Source organism: Pan troglodytes, chromosome 10, assembly GCF_028858775.2.
Source record: "Pan troglodytes isolate AG18354 chromosome 10, NHGRI_mPanTro3-v2.0_pri, whole genome shotgun sequence".
NCBI lineage: Eukaryota > Metazoa > Chordata > Mammalia > Primates > Hominidae > Pan > Pan troglodytes.
In genome coordinates this window covers 104140225-104166558 of record NC_072408.2, presented here as the reverse complement: position 1 = coordinate 104166558, position 26334 = coordinate 104140225, and the positions used below count along the sequence as shown (strand labels likewise).

The window sequence follows — 26334 nt, the reverse complement described above, 5'->3', positions numbered from 1 at the left end:
CTTAAGGTCACACAAAATGAAACAATTTAAGATCACAAAGAGTTGGCATGATCTTGTGATCTTGAATTGTCTAAGTCTGGGTGAAATGAGCCAGTTTTGCCCAATTCAAATGGGTACTTTCCTGAAGCCTTACTTTCCAGTATGAGAGAACATACTGGAAGATACAGAGATGAATATTTCTTTATTAAAGATACAATAATTCAGATGGTAAATGCGATTGAACCCAGAAATAAATTCATCAGCAAAAGATTTATAAGTCAAGAATACCACATTATGACTCTATATAGTCAACTATATCAGCTATGCAAAACAAGTTACAAAGAAGGAAATCAGCAATTTGCATAGTGCAGGTGCTTCTGCCCTCCATTCTAGTCCACCAGCATCTACCTCAGTGTGATGTGGCACACCCAGACCTGCTGCTCTTTGGTTTTCAGTTTCCCCAAGGGCCCCTTCTAGTGTCAGCATCTTCCTAGGATAAGTATGAGTCTAGTGTTTAAAGACCATGTATTTTTTAATATAACATGAAGCCTAAGTAGACACCAACTTTCTCATCTGGCAATGCTGGAGGGAATTTTGAGACAGTATCATCTCAAGATACTATCTAGTTCAAGATCAGTTGAACTCAGTAGAGCCAGAATCCTGAGAGTCATCCATGACAGCTCCCTCTCCTCTCTGTTATCCCCACATCCGAGCCTGGTTGACTCTACCTCCAAAAATAGATCTGAAGTCAGTGTTCTGTTCTGCCTCATCCCTGCCATGTCCCTCATCCAAACTTCTGTTTTCTCTCACTTGGACAACCGCGGAGCCTCTAGCTGGTCTCCCTACTTCTTCCACTCTTGCACAAAGCTACCAAATTTTTTTTTTTTTTTTTGAAACGGAGTCTCGCTCTGTCGCCCAGGCTGGAGTGCAGTGGCACAATCTCCACTCACTGCAAGCTCCGCCTCCTGGGTTCATGCCATTCTCCTGCCTCAGCCTCCCAAGTAGCTGGGACTACAGGCACCCGCCACCATGCCTGGCTATTTTTTTCGTATTTTTAGTAGAGACAAGGTTTCACCGTGTTAGCCAGGATGGTCTTGATTTCCTGACCTCATGATCCGCCCGCCTTGGCCTCCCAAAGTGCTGGGATTACAGGCATGAGCCACCAAGCCCAGCCAATTTTCTTTTTCTTTTTTTTTTTTTTTAAAGCAAATGTGTTGAAATCTGCCTATTGACTATTTTTTTAAAAGCAAAAAAACAAACAAACAAGCAAACAAACAAAAAAGCAAATCGTACCTCTCATAAAGTCCACAGGGTTAATACGGCTGACAATGCTAGGCATGATCTGGCCTATGTCTCCCTCTCTCAATTAACTTCACCATCTTTTCCCTCTCCATCTTTTGCTCAAAGGCTTAGACTCGATTGAAAAAAAGCACCATGCTCTGTGTTTCTTTGGACAACTTTTCAACTTGTTCCCCCTGTCTGGGATGCCTCCCTACAGCCCCACCACACAGCCTGCCCACCCACCCTCTGCCTAGTTACTTTCTAATTCTCTGGTCAAATCTCTCTTCCTCAAGGAAACCTTTTCTGACTTTGCAGACCATTAGAGACCCCTATCTTCATACCCTGTGCTTTACTTTCACAAGTCTTACCATCTTTTGTAATTTATAGCTTTGTTATTACCCTCACCAGAACAGAAGCGCAGGGAGGATTGGGACTATGTAATTTCCGTGACCAACTTAACCAAGAAACAGGGCTCACAAAGTTGCTCCTGAATGAATGTTGTTCTTGAAAAAGCAGTGGAGCTTACGTCCCTAAATGCTTACAGATGGCTACAAAAACAAAACAAAACAAACAAACAGAAAACAGGTAAAGGATGCAGAAGCCACAGGTTAGAGGTATGAGCCGTAACCTCAATAGGATGCAACCATTGTGGAGGCCTCCAAGAACCTGCAGGACAAATACAATATGAGCAAGGGGCCTAGAGCTAAGACAACACCTTAAAAACCTCAAAAACCTTAAAAATCTTTAAAAAGCTTTCAGTGACTATTCTACAATTTCACCACACTTGATGAGTAAAGATAAAATGAATAATTAGTGATGAGTCCATTGCCCCACCACCCCTTTTCATCTCAAATCTCTCCACCTGCACACCCACCCTTACCACCTTTCCTCCAATCCCACAGGGTGAGGCATCCTCCTCTTGTTTAAGGCCTACCCTTCCTCTCCTTCTCCTAATCTGATTCTTTCCCTTTTCCTTCCATTTCTCCCCAAATTACTCTCCTTTTCTAATGTCTTCAACCTCTTCCTCTCTCTCAGTTCTCTTCCCAGCAGGCTTTGAACATGTTCAAGCCTCTGCCTTCAGAATATAAAATCAGCCCTTGACCCTGCCTCCCTCTCAAGTTGTGACCCTCTTTATTGAAAGAGCAATGGTACTCACTGCCTCCACCTCCTCACCTTCCCTTCTCCCCTCAGCAGTCTGGCTTCTGACGCTGCTGTGTCATTGGAAAGGCTTCCATCAGGTTCACCATTGAGCTCCACATGTAAAACATTTTACGGGATAGTTTTTACTGTCTTTCCAGGCTACTTTGCTGTACCTGGCAGTGTTGATGACTCTGCGCTCCTTGAAATTCTCTCTTCCTTTGTTACCTGTGCCCACAATCTCTCTTGGTTCTCCTGTATCATTTGTCTCAGTCTCCCAGAGCACCTCATTTTTAGATTGGCCCTACTAAAAATGGCGCTCCTTAGGGTTCAAGGAGCTAGTTTTACTCTTTTCAGTTACTGCCACCTGTTAACTAGTTACCACCTGTTACCAGTTGTTAACAACTTCCAAACTGATATCTCTCCAGAAGTTTTGATCGCTACCTCTCCTCTTGAAAGACTCAAAGGCATTTCAGTATTGACACATCCCAAATTAAACTCACTGCCTGCCCGCACCTCCTAATTCTCCTTCAATTTTCCACATTTCAGGTCCTTGTGACCACACCCTATAGCATCATATCTGAGAGAAGAAGACATAAATATGGTCTCACACTTTTGAGAGAATTGAGAGAGGAGAAGGGGAGGAACATAAAAAGTTTCCATTTTAAGAATTCCATCCAGGACCTTCTACCTTTTCTAAATTAGTATTAACAATTGCTAATGTGAAAATTATCAAGCTGAGTGGCAAGGGTCAAAGGAAAACTATACTGTGTGCTGACTTCACGAGCCCTTGCACCTTGAGAGGGAATTTTGTCTCATTTATGTGCCCTTGGGTTTATTACTTATTCAGTAATTAACCTGAACAAGGTTTATTAAATAGGTATTAAATACAAAATACCTATTTAACGCCAATGTTCACTCTAAGAGACCTGGGGAAGGAGAGTAATCTAGGGTACAAAGTAGATTGTGAATATGGAAAAGCTAGTATCTGTTGAGTGTTCCTTGTATACTAGGCGCTGTGTAAGTAATGTTCATGGATGACCTCATTTTACCCTCACAGCTCTACGAAGGCGCAATAGCTTTCATTTTACATGTGAGGAAGCAAGTGCTCAGGGAAGTTAAGGGACAGGCCAAAGTTACTCATGCATGCGGAGGTGCAGAATTTAAATCCAGCCCTGTCTTCCTTTTTTTTTTTTTTTTGAGACGGAGTCTCACTCTGTCACCCAGGCTGGAGTGCAGTGGCGCGATTGCAGCTCACTGCAGCTCCACCTCCCGGGTTCACGCCATTCTCCTGCCTCAGCCTCCCGAGTAACTGGGACTACAGGCGCCCGCCACCACGCCCGGCTAATTTTTTGTATTTTTAGTAGAGACGGGGTTTCACCGTGTTAACCAGGATGGTCTCGATCTCCTGACCTCATGATCCACATGCCTCGGCCTCCCAAAGTGCAGCCCCATCTTCCTTAAATGCCCAGAAACATTCCATGCTATTCTATGGTCCCCTAATTACAAACTGAAACCTCATGTCTCACTTTCTGCATGGTGCCTGTTGTCCTCCCCTTCACAGTGCTTCTCATATGGTTTCAAGGCACTCCTCTCTTTGTCAGTTTGAAAGAGGTGCAGCAATTTCACCTTATTTGGTTTCAAAGATCAGCATGCAATCTGTAAAATGGAATGTTCCTCTCAAAAGGTAAAGATTAGAAAGTTTCCTGACCTGCCCAGGTAGCAGAAGGGAAGGTTGCAGTGTTCTGAATCACATCAACAAACAGGGCTAGTGCATGTTGTGTGCTAGTTTTTTTCCAGGCATCTGTAAGGTCATTCTGTAAATTGGGGTTAGCTAGTGAGAGAGCAAGACATAAATATGGTCCCACAATTTTGAGAAAATTGAGAGAGGAGAAAAAGAATACACGAAGTTTCCATTTTAAGAATTCCGTCCAGGACCTTCTACCTTTTCTAAATTGGTATTAAGAGTTGTTAATGTGAAAATTATCAAGCTGAGTGGCAAGGGTCAAAACAAAGCTAAACTGTATGTTCACTTCAAGAGCCCTTGTGCCTCAAGAGAGGATTTTGTTTTGTTTATGTGCCCTTAGGTTTATTATTTGTTCAGTGCAATCCAAGTCCACACACTCACACTTTGCAATGACTTCCCTGTTTTCACTTTTCAACATGAATTAAAAGCTTTCTTATATGAGATATGTCTTAGCATCACCCTAGTTTCCAAATAAGAATGTTTCAAGGAAAAATTTCCAAAAGATTCAGGCCATTCCTCCACTTTAAGTTCAATAATTCAATGATAAAAGTAAAATGAAGAAATAAAAACTCATAACAGTGCCCTCCTTGTATTACTCGAGGGATTATTTGCCATTGTCTACTTAGAAGGAGACACCAGTCACGGCAAATGTCTAAAATATGTCTTGTCTAAATCCATCATGGAGGAAGAAAGGATTTCTCATTTTACTAATTAGAAACGGGTCAGATGGAGCCATGAATTAAGCTCACATCATGACACTACTATGTAGGATGCAAACGTCTGCAAAGGCCATTGCCCTTCAGGTACTTGTAGAAAAGAATGGGCTAGCATTTTCCTTAAAAGAGCAGTGCTCAAAGTGTGTGCTTCACAAAGAGATAGTGAAAAAGCAAACGAGAGATATTAACCATGCCCCTGGGATCCACTTTGGTCATATTCTATGTAGGCAGAAACCTTCTGATCTCCAAATTCCCCTTGGAATACTGCATTACAGAGTTTGACTCTACTCTCTCCTTAGTGTCTTCCTATGGGTATTTTATCACTCATTCACCCAGAAGCTTCCAGCAAGCATTTGTTGAATGACTGCTGTGTTCCAACTACTGTGCTAAGCACTTGAAATAAAATGTAAAAGAAGAGAGGCATGATTCTTATTCTCCAGAATCTTCACTCTGGAGGGGGAGACATATAAAATTTACAAGTAAGATCCAAATGCTGAGAAAGACCCAGCCACACCCAGAGCCAGAATAGGCACATCCTAAACAGAAAAATAAAGCCAGAGGCAGAAGGAGAAGTTAGTATTCCTGGAACCCACCAGTGAGGCAGGGAGTGGAGCAGGAAAAAATAGGGCCTTGGGATATAATTGAGCACCTATGGCTACACAAGTCACTCCTCAAGGAGCCATGGATTTTCTGTTCTTCTATCACTTTCCACAGTATTTTTCAAACAGTATATCAAGGTATCTATTTACGAATTGTGACCAACATTGTGTAATGACAGAATTAGCTAGAATAGAAAATATCGACTGGGCGCGGTGGCTCACACCTGAAATCCCAGCACTCTGGGAGGCTGAGGCAGGTGTTCGAGAGGTCAGGAGTTTGAAACCAGCCTGGCCAACATAGTAAAACCCCATCTCTGCTAAAAATACAAAAATTAGCTGTGCGTGGTGGTGCATGTCTATAATCCCAGCTACGCTGGAGGCTGAAGCAGGAGAATCACTTGAACCTGGGAGGTGGAGGTTGCAGTGAGCTGAGATTGCTCCACTGCACTCCAGCCTGGGTGACAGAGCAAGACTCTGTCAAAAAAAAAAAAAAAAACATTGCATGGAGTAAGGGTTATTATTTCTGAAATCTACGATTTACTTATGTGTGCAAACACGTGTTTATGAGTTCAGGGCTTCTCAATCTCAGCCGCATTATGCTCTAGGCATACATCTTTGTCGTGGGGGGCTGTACTGTCATCATGGTTTGTCAGCAGCATTCCTGGCCTCCACCAGATGCCCACAACATCTCCCCGCAACTTCAGCTGGCACAACTACAAATGTCTCCAGACATTGCCAAATATCAACCACTGTGCTAACTATGAAATGCTTCTGACAATAGATCATGGCCTCAAAATTTTAAAAGCCACCAAATGACGGGATGAGATTTTATATTCCCTCATGCTTCTCCTCTACCCCTATTTCACTCTGAACCCCTTGAGGAAGTGGCATCCTCCACCTCCCACCCTGCTTTTCCTGTCTCTTCCACCATCTCTTCCCCTTCTCACATTATTTTCTCTCTCATCCCTTCTCTCTTACCCCCACCCTACCTACAAAATAAAGACCAAACTAGCTCCCTAAATAGCATTTTGGAAACCTGGGATAGTTCTGTTTGTAGACAGGGCCTGCAGGAGAAATCAGCAGTGCCTGGCTCAGGCAGCACGCACCTCCCGGCACACTGCACTCACTTAATGGCTACCACACAGGTGTGTGTTTCTGGGTTCAGGATTCTCTCTGTCTTTTTTTCCTCCCGGTCTTTTTTTAGGTATTCTGCATGTATATTCAGCAAACTAGATCTTGTGGAAAAAAACCTCATCCTCTGGCAAAACATTTAGAAGAGAAAAGAGTGGGTACGATAATCCAGGAGACATTTAAAAATACATGCTAGGCAAAAGAACTCAGAGGCATTAGGAGTAGTGGGGAGCCCAGGAGTGACCCAACAGGTCTTTTTCTTCCCTAATTTATTTGCTTCCCCTGATCTGTGATGCCCCTCTGCTCCCTGCTGCGTGCATCTGCTGCCTGTCTCCCACTCACACCTCCCTCCCTGTGCAGAGGATGGTTCTCGGTTCTTGGTTACAGACTCCTGCTCTCCCCCAGCAGGCTATGACGTGTCCCCTGCTATGTGCATCCACCATGCCTTTTTCTCTCCTCTCCTGCTGTTCATGTGTCCACCGTCGCTTTCTCTTTTGATAAGTCCTCATCTTGACTTCTTTCCTAAAAGCTGGAGCTTTTTCATTTTTCTCAGTCTCTGTGCACACTCTCAGCTTCCCTCTGCTCTTTCTTGCCTGTCCACAGTCTGTGATCAGGTTTTCTCCTTCTTCCCCCCCTGGAATGAATGAAGTGTTTTCCTTATTTTCCTGTTTACTCCCCATAAACACATACAAACACATGCATACAAATACTTCTCTACTTTAAATATTCTATGATCATGCCAACAGAAAGTGGATGAAAACGAATAGTCTTCTGTAGAGCTTTAAAAAAATGCAACTCTGTTCAAACTTGCTTGTTCTCTAGTTGCTTGCTGGTTTATCACTCACAGACTATGAATTTCTACAGAGGATGCAGGTCACACCTCTTCTGTCCTGAGTGTTCATTGTGGCCAATCAATATTTTTTTAAAAAGGAAAAATCATAAGCAATGCAGGTAGCACAGAATCTAAGGATCCCCAGCTAAATCCCCGAACATGCTGAGCTTCCCTTCTCTTTGTCCCACTGCCTTGACAAAAGTACCATTAAGCAGACTTCATTGCGTTTCTCTCGCTCATTTGCCTGTCAGAGGATGGGAAGCCTTTCAAATGGGTCATATTAGTAGCTGTTGTGGTTCTACCTTTCTCCACCTGGGCCCACCAGATAATGAAAATGAAGCCACGGTGTATTTGCATAGACGTTTCAGGACATTTGCACCCGTTACTCCCTTAGCAGCTTATAACAAACCCAGGAGGAAGGAAAAGAAAGCAAAGGAAAAGCACGCATTCACACACACAACTTTAAATGATTAACTACTATAAGCTAGGGCCCCTTAGGGGCTTCTAAATACGGGATCTCATTTAATGCTCACAAAGTTGCTAGACTGATCCACGCTCAGAAGGACGAGGAATTTGGGACTTATCCAACTGGCGCATCGTGGAGTCAGGTTTATTCGCTCATCCATTTGATAGGGCTCAAGGCAGGCTATGCTAAGACACGGCACCTTGGCATACTGAGTATTTTAAGATGAAGGAATTTGAGAGAACTGCAGAAGCAGGAAGGTCTCTCTGGCTTACTCTCTCCTTTCTCTTCTGAAACAGGTTGTAAAATCTCAAAAGAATTTCTGGTCTTCTACGCATAGCAGGTCATAAAACCTCATGGGAGAAATGCCCTCCCTATACCCAGAGGAAAGGAATGTCTGCCTCACCGGGAACAGAGAGAAGCAGCAGAACAAACAGGCCTTGCTAAGTTCTCCCTATTTTATTACCATTAAATCATACTGATTTTTTCTCCAGTGATATTTCTCCATTACAGTTTACCTCTTCATCAAACCTAAGCATAAAAATACATAAGTTTACCTGTTCCTTTGAGTCATTTCCTTATGAAGGCCCCCATGTCATATAAAGCTTATTAAATACGTGTATGTCTTTCTCCTGTTCATCTGTCTTTGTCAGTTTTATTTCCAGACCCAGCCATGGACCCCAAAATAGTTGAGGAAAATCTTTTCTCCCCTACAGTTTCTGGCAACCATGAAGAGACAGCTAAGACTACACTCATTTCGGAGCATGCAGATAAATCCTAAAATAACTGACAAAAAGCCGATGAAAGGTAAGAATTCTTACCAAGGTCAGATATCCTGGATCTCTGTCTGCAGTGTTTGCTGAAGAGAGGGAGGTAAAGATTTCTCTTTGTCCCTTCCTTTCCAAATTTAGATTAGCAAGAGAAAGACATTTGTTTGGGTTGTGACTCTGAAGGCTTCTGTGTCATGTAAAACCTAAGTAAATGTATGCGCTTTTCTCTTCTTAATATGTTTTTTGTTATAGGAGCCTTAGCCATGAACCTAGTGATGAGGAGGAAAATATACTTCTTTTCCCCGTCTACACATTCAGGAGCTATTTATTTTTGAGGCTTGACTGTCAGCCTGGCACTGTTCTAGGTCCTGAATTTCATGCGGCCTTTGTGGTAAGAGTGCAGAAATTATACCATTTAGAGCAAAAGATTGCTCACGGATACACACAGCTCACATTACCAGCAATGAACAGAGGGAAAAAAAAAAGCTGGGATCACCCTCATTAGTTTCCAGAGAACTTAGCCATACATGCCATGAAGAAAATAACGAAATCGGTACCATGGTTATCAAGGATTCTGTCAGAAATCCCTGTTTTGAATTTTCTGCCTCCGGTGCCAGGGAAAGCCTCCTTTATGAAAGAACAACTTTCTAAGGCCCTGTTTAATAAGTCTCAGAGAAGAAAAGCCTGCCAGTAATGACTCAAACTCAGAGTATAAACGCAAAACCGATTGCCTGACCTGCTCTGCTGGGCCACACGGCCCTGCCACCCCCACGCACCTGGAAAGCCATCCTGGGTTGCATTTCCCTCCCACCCAAGGGCTACATGTTGTCTAATAACCTTTCCTGGTAGGACACACACAGCCCTGTTGGTGCCTTCCACTTTCCAGTGTTTATGCCTTTCTCTTCTAACCTAGGGAAAGCAAACGACTGAGATAGTTGCCTTAGTATTATGAGGAAGGAAATCTTCCTCAAGCTGGGAAGAGAGGTGAGCAGAATGTTCCACGTTAACCACTTTGGAAGCCCAGAGAAGCCGTGCTCCTGTGCGTCCTCCCACTGGATCCCCGCAAGCACAAGCACTGCCAAAGGGAGTCAACACCATTTGGATCCTATAAAGAAGCCACTTACAACTGCGAATGTGGAGCAAGATAATGAAGGGAGGCCAGGAAGCACTCAGCAAAGTGATAATAGGGAAATTATGACATCTGTGGCCCCATTTGGTCTCTAGTCAATAAAGCACGCAGCCCAAATAACTCTCCCATTTCCCCAGAACTGTTGGAAACAGGGCCGATCCCACTAATGGAAAAGGCTTGGAAAAAAGATCTAGAAAAATCCATGTTCCAGCTCACACTAAAGTCAGCCTGCCATCGTCTCCCTCACCCTAAACAACGTAAGCTGCAACACAATCGCAGGCCTCCATTTCACAGCCCTCACACCGTGCATATTCACCTGCTTCTGTGGCCCTTTTTCAGTTATATCTGTATGCAGTGCAGGATATATTTTTTTCCCTCTAAGATCTAACTTAAAAGGAGAGGGCTGCTCTCTTTAAAATCACATTGCAAACATTCATCTGAGCTTTTCTAGTATCTAATGTTTATACCTCTCCTTTCTGACCTAGCCCAAGAACACGGCACTTTCCCTCTACTGGGAGAGGAGAGGAGCTTTTTAGCTGAGGGTGAGTGAGTTAAACACAGATGATGACAGTGACATAGTCTTTGGAAAGCACTAGGGGAAAGCCTTACACACTGCAGGCAACGCTTCTTTTTTTTTTTTTTTTTTTTTTTTTTAGGTTCACAAAACTGAAAGGAAAGCCTTAAAAAACAGAAAAGAGGCCGGGCACGGTGGCTGCACCTGTAATCCCAGCACTTTGGGAGGCCGAGGTGGGTGGATCAACAGAGGTCAGTTCGAGAGCAGCCTGGCCAACATGGTGAAACCCTGTCTCTACTAAAAATATAAAAATAAGCTGGGTGTGGTGGCGAGTGCCTATAATCCCAGCTACTCAGGAGGCTGAGGCGAGAGAATTGCTTGAACCCGGGAGGCAGCGGTTGCAGTGAGCCAAGATTGTGCCACTGCACTCCAGCCTCTCCAGCCTGGGTGACAGAGCGAGACTCCGTCTCAAAAAAAAAAAAAAAAAAAAAAAGAGAGAGAGAGGGAAAAGAACAAAACTCAAATACAAAAACTTGGGTTTGGGGAAGTAAATAAACCAATCTTTTAGCATGAACATGTGAAACCAACTCTTTGTTAATAAAGATCAAAATATGAGTAACAGAGTGTGAGTTGTCTTCCTCCATCGTGACATCTCTGCAAATGCATCCTGGGAACAGGTCTGCCACATTAATGAGAATCAGGACTGCTGTCATATAATTTCTAATTTGAGCCATGTCTCAATATGTAAGTAATCAGCTAACACAACCTTAATATTTCTTCAGCTACAATCTGAATTTTATTTTAGTCAGTCACCAAAGAAGAGAGAATACTGTCATGCCATGTTGAGGTATGTGCCTTTAAAAAGAAATTCAAATATTTAATGGTATGTCCTACAAATCAGCAGGAGGCACTACTTGAAGAGTGGCATGAGCTTTGGAACACAAGTACACTCACTCTCAAATTCAATATAAAATGTAATTTTCCACAGAAACACTGCCCAGAAAGCCAATAAGGGGACATCTAAAACTGAGACTTTATTTTATTCTGTACATTCACACACACACACACACACACACACACACACACACACATATAAACACACACATCAGCTTTACTTAGAAACTATTCTGTCAGAGATGCTGGGATATTTTTACAAAACCAAACAAAGACTATACGGAGAAAGGGTTTTTGTTTTTTGTGTTTTTTTTGTTTGTTTGTTTTTTGTTTTTTTTAGCAGAACACATAAAAACGATGTAATATTAAACTAGGAAAAGGGACACGAGTCTATGCAACTCATACACACCTAATAAGGGCTTGATAGCCAAGAGAACAGGAGAGAAAGCATAAGGAAGAAAAGATACAGGAAGATACAGTATGAAATGTCTAAATTGTCTGAATTGTCTGAATGACAACAGCCATTTTATCTAAAGTGGTTATCAAGAACAATTTCATAACTGATGCACATTTTACTGGTGCCCTATCACCATGCAGAAAGATTCCTGGGTTTGTTAAGAGGAGCGTTCCAATGATGATAACCCTATTCATCCATGTACTTTTCATCTCAGTTGTAATTTATAAGATGATGATATCTATGGCTCCTAAATGCTCAGCCTCAGAGGCGGATGGGAAGAGGAACCGCAGGGAGCTGGATTTGGAGGACAAGTCCTGCATTAGAGTGGGAATTAGGGATTCAATAACTGGAGATGGTCTCAGATTAGGAAACAAAGAGGGAAAGCCCAGTGCAACAGAAGTAGAAGAATAAGAGGGGTGATTATGAAATAGCTAGAAAGTGATCATTTCCCAAGGGAAAGAAAGAATGGCAAACTGTTAGTCTAACTAGATTCTAACCACATCTATAGACAGTTTGGGGAGAATATGCAAGGGTAGACCACAGATACAAATGGGTAGCCTGAACACTGGGTTCAGTTTGCTGACATGTTTTGTTTGGCTTGAACAATTTATTTAGCTTAAAATTCTTCTGATTGGCAATTTGGGCTGGGCTTAGCTGGGTGGTTTTTCCAGCCTTGGCTGGGCTTCATTCTATGTCAGCTGCAGGTTGGGTAGGTGGCTTTGATGATCTTGGCTGGGCACCATCCCATCTCTAGACTAAAACTGAGCTCATTCAACTCTGGTCCATATGGTCTTTCATCCTTCAGTAGGGCTGGCCTGGGCTTGTTCAGATGGCAATTGGTCAGGGTGCCAAGAGAGTCAGAGGAAGCATACATGAACTTCACACAGTGAATCTTGTCACTTCCACTTCATTATATTTTCAAAGTAATTCACAAGGCCAGTCTGGGTTTAAAAGATGGAGAAGCAGATTTCACCCCTTGATGAGAGGAGCTACAAAGTCTCATTGCAAAAGGGAGTGGATATTGGGAGGTATAAGCAATTGCAGCCATTTTTGTAAGCACGCTCCCATATCTGGTAACTAAGCCTGCATTTCTGAGTGGGAATAATCATCTGCGTCCAAGTTACAGCCACTTCGCCTAGATGACTAGGCCCACTGAGATTCCTGGCACTCCACTCCTTATTATCTCCCTCTTGTTATAACCAGCCAAATGGACATATTTATACTTCCTCTTTTCCCCCAATAAGTTCTCATTTTTAAGGCAATAGATGGGGAAAGAAATGAGCAAATAAATCCTTCCCAGAATATTAAGGGATCTATCCTTTTGATGTGCTTCTCCTCCTTTACCTTCATAACAGAAAATCTCTCATAATCATTTCTTTTGAGCCCACTTGCACTAATACTGTTTATAAATGCTGACATCTAATAACAGTAAACACCATTTCTGGGGGACAAAATCACCCATGAAGATTCCTTTTAGGGGCATCATGGCCTAGGTATGGCACATAAGGACCTCAAAGCCAAAAAGGTGTAGCTGATTAGCTCTTCAGTAGCACATATCTGTCCACTGATAAGAGCAGAAGGGATAAGTACATTTCAAAACACTGCTCAAAATCTCTGAACTAGAAAAAGAAATTATTCACATCATCAATTTCCTAACCATCCTCCCCTTCTATGACTAGCTGTTTCACCAGTGATTCCAGGTCAGGGAAATTACCCTTGCTATATCCACAGTCTGGCCATGCAATTTCTTCCTTAATTCAAGTCCTTTCTCTTCTGCTTCTCTCACCTCCAAGTATAGAAATCTTATTCACCTTTCAGATTCAGCCCTAAGACCATTTGGGCCTTCCTTGATTTCTCCCTCTCCATACCTTGTGCCTCACACCTTCAGAAGACGTTGTACCAGTCTGCCTAATTTCATAGTTTTTATGTACCTATCCCCCCCTCTGTTTACCATGCAGTAAATTGCAATTGGAATTGTGCCCTTCTAATGTCTAGTATGATGTTTACATTGTAGATATTGAAAGACTTGTCACAGGAATAAGTGAATACATGGTTTTAATCTTGGTTGAACAGCAAGGAATATTTCCAACCTTACATTAATTTACATAGTGCTTTTTTTTCTGCTTCAAAAACCCTTGCACATGTAATCTCATTTTATTCCCCCCAGCAACCATGAAGCTTCACTGAAAGAAATAGGACTCCACTTTTGGATTAAAGAATGGAAACTCAAAGTAGCTAAATGATTTGTCTGCCAACGAGATAATGACTGACTGGGCTAGGATAAGATTACAGATCTCCTGGCTTTTAGTTCAGTGTTGTTCTTTTCCCATAAACTCAGTGACAGCACTCTAATTTTAAAATTAAATATAAACCAAATGGCATTATGGAGGCAGCTTCCATGATGTCAAAGGTGATTTGGATCCCATGATGCCTCAAATATGGGAAATTCCTTGGGTTGGATTCTGTAGGTGTCCACAGCAACAAACGATGAACATGCTCAAAGGTCCTCCCTCCTAGTAATTCCCATCAATAGTTAATTTTTAATGAAGTAGAAATGGAAAGTAAAAATAGAATACAAAACAGCTCTGCAAACAAGTCTTTGCAGATAGCCCTTTACCATACTTTCATTTGAATGGTGTCTCAATACAACCCTGAGGGGTAACTTCTTGTCACTCCCATTTTACAGATGAAAAAGTTGTAGGGGAAAAGAAATATCTTCTTTTCCATCTCTAGGTTCCTGGCTGAGCTCCTGCAGCAAAAACAAAAACCACAAAACAACAACAACAGCAGCAGATTAACAAGAGAAGAGCATCCAAATTTATTTAATGAACTTGACATGACATGGGAGCCTTCAAAAATGAAGACCCCAAAAAACAGGAAAACCTGCGTATTTTTATGCAGGTTGATGAGATGTAGAGATGAAGAAATGGATAGTTGTGGAGAAATATGGTTGAACAAAAGGGGTATGAGAATGGTGATAAACTGGGAGAACTCAACACGTCCTGTTTGTTCAGATTCTTCTCTGTGTCCTTGTGTTTTCACAGATAAGGATGGTTTTTGGGGGGATTTTGGTGTTTTTTTTCCAGGCATATGGAAGATACTCTTTGAAAAAGAGTCTTATGACCTGCTTCAGGAAGAAGGGCAGGAGAAGTTCAGGGAGTGACCTTCCGACTTCTGCTGTTTTCTCAAGTGCCAATGTGCCATATTTTGAGGTCGCATGTCCTGAGTCCCATCCAAGTCAAGGCTCAAGAGGTTAAATAGCTTGGCTCAAGGCCACATATTTAGAGATAGTAGAATAAGGACTTGAGCCCAAATGTCCCTGCAAATCCTGTGCCACCTACCCACTGGTAGTGAAACACGTTTTAATATTCTACTCCACGAAAATTTCAAGGCAATTCAAGGAGCTCACTCTTTCTGCTCTTTCTCCCCTCACTATCTTTCTGCAGTCACTGGTGGCTTGTTGCCAACAACTTAAATGGGCAAATAATGTAATAGTATTTACCTGCAGACAGTTAGTTGAGTGAAGCAATTAAGAATACTGTCTTGGAAGTCAGTCATGTGAATCTAAACTGTGACCTGGCCTTCCCTGGCTGTGTGACTGGGGTCAAGTTAGTTACTCTACTCTTCTTTATCTGTATGGTGGGCCTGAGAAGTATAAGTGCTTCCTGGGGTTGTTGTGGGGATTAAATGAGATAATTTTCATAAAGGGCTTGGCATAGTGCTTGGCATATAGTAATGATGGGGTGCAGGGAACACTATTTCAAAGTAGGACACCTTGGCATTCTGGCATTTAAGCCTAAGGAAACTGAGAAAAACCACAAAAGCAGAAGGGTCATTCTCTGACTCTCTCACCTTTCTCTCTTGAAACACAACCATAGAGAAATTCTCTATTCCCTGAAGTTAGGTTTTTAGACCCTTACGTGGCAGATGTCCTGCCAAACACCTAGAGGAAAGAAACGAAGGTGCAAAGATGCCAAGAGGTATCTGTGCAAACAGACCTTGCAGAGTTCTCCCCAGTTACCATTACCATTAGATCACGTCCTTTTGTCCTCCAGTCACTCCCCTACATGACTTTTCATAAAAATACACAGCTTTCCCTGGGTCTTTGGTTCTTCATTTCTGGAGTTTCCCATGTCATGTAAAAATTTGGTTAGGTAAATTTGTTGTGCTTTCATCTTGTTAATCTGTCTTTTGCTATAAGGGTGGCGGCCATGAGCCACCCTCTTTCCTATAGTAAGTTCTCAATAGCATTGATAATGATAATGATGATATTGTTGATGCATTAATAAGAAACTACTAACTTACGACATTTAATACCGATGGGTCTGTAAGACAAGCATTTTGCAAAAAATACCTCCAATCAGTTATCTCATTTGTCTTAAAAGCAGTGATCATAGAATGAATGTGTAAACCATGAAATGATTGTTTTAGGAGACTGGGGGATTATGATATGTATGTTAGATATGAGTTCTAAATTTCTCTTCAAAGAATCAATATGTCAGTATGTTCAATTCTTTGCCTTCTACTTTTAAACTTAACTTCCTCATAAAGCAATCTTTTTTGATTACCTACTCCACCCTGGCTCATTCCAATTACCTGCTCCACCCTGACTCATTCCGATTTCCTACTCTGCCATAACCAATTTTCCTCCCAAACCACTCACCCCATCACTCTCTTTAAATTAGCCTATTGGAGTTAGTTTAGCCTGTGCAGTCTAACCCTAGCCAATAGGGGAATGACACAGCAGCAGGGGCCATGTGCATCAGGGATAAAAACCCCTTCCCCTCCCTTGTCCAAGTGTGCGCTCACCATTGCTCCATCTGTAAGGGCACACCCTTCTATAGAAGTACATTGCCTTGCTGAGAATTAAAAAGAAAATTTTATATTCGAGTGCTATTTCTTTTGCGGCACCAAAACTTTACTTATAACATGTAAATGTTTGTCACTAATTCATTTATTCACCAGAGATAGATAGATAGATGATAGATAGATAGATAGATAGATAGATAGATAGATAGATAGCTGTATTAGGAATTGGTGGTGTGAACAAAGAGTAAGACATAGTTTTTCAAAAAGCACACAATTTCAAACAAAATATTTGACACAGGGAAATAATTAGCATTTATTAAATAGCATTACATGTTAAGAATTCACACATACTTTACACATATTAAATCATTTAATACATAGTAATACTCTGGGTTCGATCCATTTTACAGAGGATGAAACAGACAAATTAAGCAACTTGCTTCAGATCATACAAGTAATAAGAGGCAAAACTGAGACCCAAACTCAGGGAGTCTGACTGCGAAGCCAGAACCTTGTAATATTCTCACTATCTCTCTATGGGGACTCAATAAACATATCTTGAAATAAATGAAGATTTGCAATAAGAGAAATAAAGCCTTAATCAGAGTGTTCTCAAGGTGTGAAGATGTTGTAAAGTCAGTAGGGATGGTCTCTACTGGGAAGGGGTAGGTGGACACCCTGACACATAGCAGAGAAGGCTCACAGAGAGGCCTTAGGAATATTCCAGATAATTAAGGTGGGAAAGGGCATTTCAGGGGGAAGTTACATCTGCAAAGCTTCAAAGTTGCCACAGAAAAATACATCCAGAATCCCAACTTGGGAGGCTCGCAACATTTCTCTTTACATAAAATTGGATCAGGGATCCTCTTATCACAATCAAGTCAGAGAGGGCCATCAAAGGTGGGGTGAGGAATAAAAATAAAATCTTAGGCATCCCAATCAACTAATCAGTTCTCATGGCCAAGGGGACTCTGGAGAAATCTTAAAAACTGAGTTCCCAGCCATGATGAGATGGGAGATTAGATATACCTTATTTGTTATACCCACTTACTTGCTAACTGATATTGAACTTTCTTTCCTAAGAGTTAAACAGCAACCAGCCCAGCCAGCCTCCCCTCCCTTTTTGTGGTTTCAAAACAACTGACCAGCATTCCTTTTTGATAAGAGACCATCCACCATGGACTCACTCTGGACTCATTACAGACGTAGGACACAGGATGCCTCTATGTCCTCTGCTTCACTTTATATCTATTCTAATTTTAATGCATTTAAATGTTAAGTTTACACCACAAAGTGAACATGGGACATATGTAACATACATGTTTGCTTACTATACATGTAAGTGTGCATCTTTTGTGAATATTAATAGCTCCTCCTATAACCTGTCGGATGTGTTTCCTTTGTCAATCCATTCAGCCTAAATTCCTGTCTCACTCTTCCCTCCCTTGAAATGCCTCCTTCTGGTTTCTGCCTGAGGCTACACTTCCCAGCCTGTAGGATGGTCATCCTGCAATCTCCAACCCTTTATAAGAGATAAGCCTTATAAACCACATCATAAACCATAAACCACATTTATGAACCTCGTGATTCTTCAGTTGACAGGGGCAGGAGGTCCCTCCATCTGTCCCACTTACCACAGCTACGAGGACCTCAGGGGGCCCACTTTCTTACACAGTGCTCTGTATTAATAGGCTCTGGATAAAGAATAATGCCTCCTCTTCCAGCTGGACAAGGACTAGAAACAAAGTGGGAACAGAACCTCTGATGTTAAATTGTACAGCAAAGGTAGACACTTATGGAGATAAGGGTTAGGAAGGAGTGATGGGGGGAAAGGTTGAAATACTAGCAGCCAGGATCCTTTTTATTCAAAATGTTACTAGAACCTGTTCTTCCCCTAAGAATTCTCCTGGCCCCAGGGTAAGGCATTTTGTTTTACTTTCCCCATTCTATTCCACTTACTTCTAATAATTTTTTTTTAATCTTTTACATTGCAGGGCTGGGAAAGTGAAAAGAAAAGAAAAACTCTGCATCCACTAAAGCACACTCTACCCCCGCCTAAGCCATTTGCACCAGCCCCAGGTGAAGCCTTCACTTTTAAATGCAGAAAAGGAAAACGAAGCCACTCAGAGATGCTCATCTTAGGTCTCTGAGCTCTCAAAGGACTGCCAGAAGATACATCTACATTTCAAAGGAAAACCAGACTCAGACTCCCTGAGTCTTTGTAGGAAGACCTGAGTTAAGAACTCTAGGATAGAGTCTGGATTGTTGGGAGAAAAAGGATTCAGTTGGCAGAAAAGAATGGGAGATTGACACCTGGTAAGGAAACCTTGCAAAATATTGAAAATCGCTCACCAGCCTCTGAGATGTTTGTAGACCCCTAGTGGTTAAGGAGACCCAAAATGAAAACCAACTAGGTTTCCATCAACTCAGCAGATGCCAGTCCTGGCAGATAATGGCACGAATCAAAAGTCCAGCCACCTCCTCCCACTAATGCTTTGGGTCTCTGTAGGCTCCTTGGACCTTAGTGGGTACGCCCAGAACAAACACACAACAAGTTGTAGCTACATGACTAGCCTAAGAAAGCCCTAGGGTCTCTCCTATTGTCAGAGATTAGGCTTCTGCATCCTGGCAGACAGACAACTTTGAATAAAAAATACGTTTAGTTACAGAAAAAAAAAAATGTAAGTTTCTTGCACACTGGATATTTTGATCCAAGATTCATACCTCGTATTCGTCCTCTGTCAAACAGCTGGAGTCTGACTGCAGGATTTGTTCTCCTTCAACCCTAATATCCTGTCTGTCATCAACTATCCTCACTTTCGAAATGTTAGTTTAGGGGGCACCTTAGCCTCTCTATTCTCTGCCATGTTATCGTGCCCCTAAACTATTATAACCCACATCACCAGGGATATTTATTTAAAATGCATGCTCCTGAGCCCATAGGAATCAGCCTCATCGAGTCCACGTGCATGCAGTGTTCTTCGCTAATAACTTTCTGCAGCCCTGATCTCTCTGTTCTCTGAACTCTGCCTTCAGAGTGGGCCCTTCTTAGCCCAGTCTATAAACATTCTCCCTCTTAGGTGTGTAGGGAAGAAAAGATTTATTTTCTCACCATTAAATTGTTTGTCCTAAAGCTGCTTCCACACATATTTTAAGTTCAGACTGAAGGTTTATCTGTACATAGTGAACTGTGACCTACCATGACATATAAACAGCCTGTAACCTATTCTTGTAACACTGAGTTTCAGCCAATCACAGCAGCCAAACTTCAGTCAACCACGGGCAGCCACCTATTCAAGCCAGGTTCAAATAAGGCATATACCTAGCTGTAACCCATCCAGCTGTTTCTGCACCTCACTTCTGTGTTCTGTACATCACTTTCCTTTTTCTGTCCATAAATGTGATCTGACCATGTGGCAGCCCTGGAGTCACTCTGAACCTATTCTTGTCTGGGGCTGTCCAATTCTCAAATTTCTCTTTGCTCACTTAAAACTCCGTTAAATCTAATTCCTAAAGTTTTTATTTTAACGTCACCCAACGTTATGTTCATGGCTGAGACACCAATAACAAAAGACAGATTAACAGCAGAAAAAGCATACAAATGTATTTAATGTAAGTTTACATAACATGGGAGCCTTCAGAAATAAAGACCCCCCAAAACAGGGAAACCTGTATATTTCCATGCTAGGTTTGATGAAGAGTGAACAGTCTTGGGGAAGTATGACTGGACAAAGCAGGTATGACATGGCAATAAACTGGGGGAGACTTAGCAAGGACTTTTTATTCCAATTCTTTTTTTTTTTTCTTTTTTTGAGACAGATTCTCATTCTGTCGTCCAGGCTGGGGTGCAGTGGTGCAATCTCGCCTCACTGTAGCCTCTGCCTCCCATGTTCAAGCGATTATCCTGCCTCACACCCAGCTAATCTTTGTACTTTTGTAGAGACAGGGTTTCACCATGTTGGGTAGGCTCATCTCGAACTCCTGAACTCAAGTGATCTGCCAACTTTGGCCTCCCAAAGTGTTGGGATTACAGGCGTGAGCCACCGCACCCAGACTTTTTATTCAGATTCTGTGAAGCATATCTGTGTCTTTGAGGATAAGGATATTCTTTTCCTCTGTAACAGAAAGAGTACCTCTTGAATGAGGGTCTTATGACCTTCTTCAGAAGGGAAAGAGCAGGGGAACAGGAGAGTGATCTTCCTACTTCTACCGTTTTCTCAAATGCCAGGGTGCCATATTTTGGGGTAGGATGATCTGAACCCCATCAGGTTATCATTGTGTTTTCCTAGCTAGAGCTTTACTTCTTCATGGGCAAGAACCATGTGTAAACATCTTTAACTTAGGAAATAGCAAAATAAATAAACATATTCTGTGCCAGCCACTGAGCTAAGAGGTTTCCCAGATGTGTTCTCATTCACTTTGGACAAAAACTCTTGAAGGTAGTATGTCAAAGCATAATTTTCAAAATATTCAAAACATTCTTCTTCTTATACAAATATATGGTGAGTGTGTATTGAATTTTATATAACTCATTATTAAGAAAACTAGCAGGATGACAAACTCAGTTCAAAAGAATTAGGAAAAACAGGAACGATAGGGCACCAGGTAGGGGAGAGGGGAAAAAAAGAATGCTGAGCAATTATTGCTAAGTTAGTTGCAAAATTAGTTAATGTCCTACAAGGCAATAAACCCATAATTTGGGGGAAATCAAAAGAGAATAATTAAAACAAATTTCCCTTGAAGATCTGAATTGGCTTTTATTTACAATTCTAGAGTCAGGCAACATCTCATTCTATAAAGTAAAATAAGTATTCCAGTGAGCCCAGCAGAGAAGCCTGGTTTTATAGACAGAAAAGGGCTGAGGAAAGCAGAAATAGGAAAAACCAATCAGATAGGTCATTTCAAAGTTATTTTTCCTGTAAAGGTTAAAGTAGAGGAGATTTCCTTATCGTGTTGGCTAAAACTGGCTTGTTGGGAGATTTGGCTATTATCTATCTTGTGCATGCGCACTCTCTCTCTTCTCTCTCCTGATTTCTGGGAAGGTCAGATAAGGGTCTTAGTTTCGTCATGTCAGCAGGGAACTACAGCATGAGTGACACCATTTTGGTTTGATTTGTTGGGCCTAGTACGGAGCTCAGCCCAAACCAATGAATGGCCTTTTATAAATTTTATTTAACAGGAGCTATTTTCTCCACCGGACAGAAATATGTATTATCACATCTCAGCAGTTTTACAGAATTGTAAAATATATGGAACCTAATCAATTATGTAAATTTACATTTCCCTAAATAGTCAGATGGCTTTGAAGTGGGCTTTGCTGAAAATTTTATTAGCACAGCATTAAAAGATAACTTTATCTTTTTTCTGCCTTATTTCCTGTTTTGGAAGCTTTCTGTAACAGTAGGTATTATTTATTCCATTTTACAGATGTGGAAGCTGAGGTTCAGAGTAGTTAAGTTCCTTGCCTGTGACTGCAAATAAGTAAAAGAGCCATGTATCAGTGCTAAGGTTTGCTTGATTCCAAAGCTCATCTTTGTCCTACCATACTATACAGTTAGGTACCTTAAAGGTATTCAATAAATATTTCTAAATTTATTAGCATTGTAGTAGCATCCCATGGCTTAGTTTATAAAATATTAGCCAAGGAACATATAATAGTTAATACTTGTCCCTAAAGTTCTTAACTCACTGGCAAAGCTTACACATCAAGAAAAAAGGAAATACCGTTATTTGAATGACGGTCCTTTAATTCCCGGTCAGATCCTGCATTTTAGAGAAGCAATCAAGATTGTCTTAGATGCTACAATATAGCATCTTAACTTTGTAATACTTAGATATTCATTGAACAAATATTGATCACCTACTGGATATTAAGAACCTTTGTTCCCCCTATATCACCATTCATGGTAAGATACTTAAAGGTAGATAAAATAATTTTTTATTTTATTTTAAGAATTATAAGGTATTTCAGATGATCAGAGACAAACTAGTGATAGGTAATAATGTCACATGTTAAAGACTGAGAATTATCCTGGTAGCTAGAATATCATGCTGACTTCCTAATTCTAAAAAGTTCTCTATCCTATTGAGGAGTGCCATCAAAGGTGACATTTGGTAATTTGACAATGGAGGAAAAACAATATAATTTTTCTCAAGACAGATCAGGCATCACTGCAATGAATTTTTCTTTGCATAGGGCCAAATAGTGTTTCAGTAAGCCATGCCATTTTTCTTTCTATATAACTTCAATAAGTCCATTCCTTCTTGCAAGGTAGGACAATATCAAATTCCCGTTACCTATTTGTATGGTTGTAGTACTGCTTCTGGACAGCAGAGGTCACTAATAACAGGTACACTAGACTACCAAATTTTAATAAATGCAAAATAACTAAAGGAGGAAGCAGCTTTACCTAAATTTTGTGCTCTGTGGTAATTGTACAAAATAACCAATAACATCATACATTCTTCGAGACATTACACACTTGCTCTCTACATACATATACTGGGTAAAAAAAAATCAGAAAGTCAGTGTTTATTGGTATTCCACTTGCATACACACACAGAAAATGAAAATGGCCAGGCATGGTGGCTCCTGCCTGTAATCCCAGCATTTTGGGAGGCCATCACTTGAGGCCAGGAGTTTGAGAACAGCCTGGGCAATATAGTGAGACCTTGTCTCTACAAACTTTTTTAAAAAATTAGCCAGGTATGGTGGTGTGTGCCTGTAGTCCCACCTACTCAGGAGGCTGAGGCAGGAGGATCACTTGATCCCAGGAGGTTGAGGCTGCAGTGAACCATGATGGTGCCACTGCACTCCAGCTTGGGTGAACAAAGCGAGACAAAAGGAAACTGGCATCCTAAGGAAGAGTCTACTGGTTGTCTAGTTAACAATACTAGAGTAACCAACAGATAATTCCCTTAGAAAACTAGGGGAAAAAAATTGTCATCTTCTTCTAGTGATAATACGGCCATCAAAATCACAATCATATTAGGTAATAGCCATCTGGCTGTTGATCTAGAAGTCAGTCACCCATTTGCCTGATAGTACAACCAAAAGAACACTGGTATTTGAGGTTCTCCACCTTTGGTTTGACCAATTGCTGGTAACAAAACATTTAAATCATAAACAAGAATTCGAGTCAAGGGCACTAAATTCTAAGTAGCTCTTAACATCTTAAGATTGAAATGTTGGTGTCTAGGCCCTAGGCCAGTGGTTCTCAAGCTTTTTGGAAGCAATCGTTCTGTATCAAATTTGCTTGGAAGACTTGTTAAAACACATATTGCAGGTTCCATCCCCAGAGTTTCTGATTCAGGAAACTTGAAGTGGGGTCTAATAATTCATAGTTCTCACTGGTTCTCAGGGTATGTTGCTGTCAGTGGTCTACACATCACACTTTGAGAACCACTACTGTCCACCAAAGCCTGAATTCCAGAAGCCCAGCAACACTGCACCATGGTCAGATATACAGGACCAAAGCCTCATCTGAGAGCTCAAAAAGCCACATTCCAATTGGCTAGAACTCAAACTAATAATGTTGCTATTCTGTTCATATTTTAATCATGTCCTGTGTCATCCCATTATGTTTTGTCTGCCCTTATCTCAGTGTGTTTGTTTGTTTGCTTGTTTGTTTGTTTTGAGATGCAGTCTCACTCTGTTGCCAGGCTGGAGTGCAATGGCACAATCTCAGCTCACTGCAACCTCTGCCTCCCGGGTTCAAGCAATTCTCCTGCTTCAGTCTCTTGAGTAGCTGGGACTACAGGTGTGTGCCACCAAGCCCAGCTAATTTTTGTATTTTTAGTAGAGTCAGGGTTTCACCATGTTGGCCAGGCTGGTCTTGAACTCCTGACTTTAGGTGATCCACTCGCCTCAGCCTCCCAAAGTGCTGAGATTACAGGCATGAGCCACTGTGCCCAGCCATCTGGTGTTATTAAATGTTTTCCTGGTTATGTTACCACTTTCTATCCATCCATCCAGCACCTCACTGTTTGCTGTGCATTCTTCTTCTCAGGTTCAACAGCCTTATAACAAAGTCAAATTTTCTGAAACACGGAATTAATAGCAATGGACAAAAATCCTAAAGAGATAAAGAGAGTAACTGAAGCAATGATCAAATAAGAAGAGTTTTGTTACGAATGGCCAGAAAAGCCCCCACCCACTTCAGCCTGGCCTTTCTAAGTTCTCTTTTCTTTAGCCTGTTGTTTTGTCCAATCACTAGCAGGCAGACCAGATCCTGAGTGAGCACTCAATGAGATGCTGTGTTGTGCTACAAATTTCCATGCTAATAGAGAGAACTATCAGCAGGAAAAAAAAGAGAGAGAGAGTGAATAAAATGCAAAAGCCATGACAAAATATCATTGACTCATGAATTTGTCTCCCAATTTTTCAGAAATATATATTAGCGCCTTTCTAGTTATGCTCCATGGGTCAGATAAAGACAGGTGAATAGCCACGGTACAACAAAAGGGTTCTTTAATGCCCTCATGAACGAATTCACCTCATTTCCCAAAGCTGAGAGTGAATGAAAATAAGAAATTACAATGGAAATCACACTGCAGTCTTCACTCTGGGCTAGCTTACAATGAAGACTATAATAATACATAATAAATATGCAGCAAACCATGGCTGTTAAAGGAGATGCTTCTTCTGCCGGCACATGGTACACATCCATCACTGCATGTACAATAGGCCAACTGCTCCACGTTGCAGGAGCGATGTTACTAGCTAGTAATTACAGGCATGAGGATTTCCTGCACACAGAAAAGGAAGTGAAAATGCCTTTAATAATACAGGCCTCATACACTTGCTTTGTATGCAAAAATGTCCTGTTACAACACTGTCACCCTTGCCTTTTGAGATGAATATTTATAAAGAAGTTTCTAGAACAACAACTTCATTTGAGACTTGGGCTGCAGTCAAATAGGTTAGGTTTAAAGGGCCCAGACTTTAGAATGAGGTTAGAATCTCCAGGCCATGATGGCAGAGAGGAAAGAAGGATTCTAACTATAACTTCAACACAGTGTTTTTTAAATCGTGTTTTATTAATTCAGTCCACATGCAGACTTCTTCAGGCAGAAAGAATTTGCATTTTAACTAATTCACTTTCTGATAAATATCAGAAATGAAGGAGTGTGCCCCCATTAGTGATTAAAAAGCCTGGAGAGATTCCTGTCCACTGGATTTTGGGGTGGTGCCGCATCTCAGGTCTGTAATTGTATGCTGTCAGCAGCTTGCCACAATGCACAGAGCATATGGCATCCTCCAAGGATTCGCTACTATTTTTTTTTTTTACCTTGTGAATCAGTCGGTTACTCTAACTCCTCTGTGAGATCATTCAAACAGCTGATCCCAACCAACTTGAAGGTGGGAAAAGCTCTTTGTCTCACTTTCTATCCCACTGGGTGGGGTAGGGTTGCAGCATTTCATCTGTGGTTTACTTAATAGTACATAGCTAATTGGCATTACCACTCCTGAAATAAAGAATGGAACAATGTATTCTGTCCACAGGGCATTCCAAAACCAAATAGGTAGAGTTATATTTTTATGTAACCAAAAATTGCCTTTTATTAGATGGGATCTTAAATGAAAATAAATTGCAAATTTGTTTTTATTTCACTAACGCTGAGAAACATTGGAAATGTAATCAATTCAAGATGAGCTCTGCTTAGAGAAAGATAGAAAAATCTGAGTCTCTTAAATAGTTTTAGACCTGGTCAAAATCTTGTAATCCAGTTTACAGAATAGCATTTCCTTCCGTCTATTTTTTGTTTTGTTTTGATCAGAACAGGATGATGTCTACTGTAATTTTACTAACTACGACATTCTGGACACTAAGCATAGAGCAAAGTCATGAATATCAGACCTCTTTGAGTTCTTAT

General features: G+C 41.2%; 1 long non-coding RNA gene across 6 annotated transcripts in view; it reads left to right on the top strand.

Moving 5' to 3' along the window:
* Nucleotides 1-24804, top strand: part of LOC107967611 (uncharacterized) — a 51639-nt gene extending 26835 nt beyond the window's left edge. For 4 of the 6 annotated variants that reach the window (XR_001708212.3, XR_010148125.1, XR_010148126.1 and 1 more), the window contains 2 exons: nt 8185-8692; nt 18453-19127. This is a non-coding gene — a long non-coding RNA (uncharacterized LOC107967611). Of the gene's footprint in view, nt 1-8184; nt 8693-10269; nt 10327-10440; nt 10532-18452; nt 19128-24467 lie in introns of those variants that run through there. The other 2 variants (XR_010148123.1, XR_010148124.1) reach the window with 2 other exon arrangements.
* Nucleotides 24805-26334: the final 1530 nt, after the last annotated feature.